The sequence below is a fragment of the Mustela nigripes genome, chromosome X (assembly GCF_022355385.1).
Source record: "Mustela nigripes isolate SB6536 chromosome X, MUSNIG.SB6536, whole genome shotgun sequence".
Classification (NCBI taxonomy): Eukaryota; Metazoa; Chordata; class Mammalia; order Carnivora; family Mustelidae; genus Mustela; species Mustela nigripes.
In genome coordinates, this window is record NC_081575.1 from 104,781,129 (window position 1) to 104,782,516 (window position 1,388).

Consider the following 1,388-nt stretch of genomic DNA (forward strand, 5'->3'; position numbering starts at 1 on the left):
GGAATTCACATCTTTTAGAGCAAGCCTCCTATTTGTTCAGAAGGAGATAATCACTTCATCCTTCAAGGCAGCTCCCTACAAACAAAGCCCTGGCAAAGGGCTCAGGTAAAGAGCAGTCTGGGTCTCGTGTTCCAGGCACATGGAAGAACAGGCAGTGTGGCTCTGGGCTGCGACGGACAGCATCTTCCAACAACAGCATGCCCATAGAGAAAGCAGGCTATCTATCCTTCCACATGAAGCGGAAAATAAGAGGTCCTGCCCAAAGTTTTGCTCCCGGAATATTTTCCTTCACCACCATATTTCAGGGACTAGAATGTAACCATTTTTAAAGCTGGTGCCAACAAACCGTGCTTAGGTAACCAGGCCTGTGCTTTTTCTCTGTTAACCAATCATAGAGAACTCTCTGGGAAGTCATAAATGTGGGTTAAGGGAGATGTAAATCAGCAGAAGCCAGTACCATGGGAGTTTAAAACATCGCTTCATGCACTTTACTTGTGCCTTCTGACCCGTTTGGACTCAGTCATGTATGTACAGTGTTACCATTTTCTACTGGAATACTGTTGTCACATCCAGTTTTAGTGTTTCCATGGATCAGATGACACTCACTTCCTGATGGTCATTTCAAGCAGCACATCTTACTCTTTAACCTTCCAGATTTCCATGGATTGAAACTATCCAGAAGCTGGAGTGCAAAGAAAACAATTGATACGGCCCCTTCCCATGGCACAGAGCAGGTAGAGAGGGTGGAGTGAATCTGGAAGGGCAAATGGAAGATATCTAGCCCAGCCCATAAATGGCATTGATGTCAGTGGCACGATTTTCTAAAACATTAAGCCATTCTTGGGAAAGTTCCAAATGAAACAGCACGCTCCTTTCAATTTAACAGTAGTTCCGTTCCTGGAAAATTCCAGGATATTAAAACCATGCAAAAAATACTTTGAGTTATGCTCACTTCAGCAGCAATATACTAAAGTTGAAATTATACAGAGAAGATTAGTGTGGCCCCTGCACTACTGGAATGACATGCAAATTTGTAAAAAGCACCCCATATTTTCAAAAATAAATTTCAGAAAGAGAAAAAAGTACATTGAGTTTATATGCAAAATAAAGTCAGGTTTAGGTTCAGATAATTACAAATAAGCTTTTCATAGACATGAATGCCTAGGGGATGTTTGAAAATTACATAAGATGTAGGAAAATTCATCCTTGTAAGAAAGTCACATGCATTGAAGGACATATGACATTCTTGGCTTCTGCCCAACTAACTAATCCCCAGCCAGGGGTTCCCATCAATCACTGCAACAGCCATAGTAGCCCCATGTGTTTTCAAAGCATACCCTTGGATGGTACTGCCCCTTGTGATACTCTACTAAGGTGAAACATTCATC

The 1,388-nt window shown here is 41.9% G+C and overlaps 1 non-coding gene across 1 annotated transcript; it reads left to right on the forward strand.

Annotated features, from left to right (window-relative positions):
• Positions 1-945: 945 nt before the first annotated feature.
• Positions 946-1,053, forward strand: LOC132007918 (U6 spliceosomal RNA). Its single transcript, XR_009401472.1, has one exon. It is a non-coding gene; the product is annotated as a U6 spliceosomal RNA (small nuclear RNA).
• Positions 1,054-1,388: the final 335 nt, after the last annotated feature.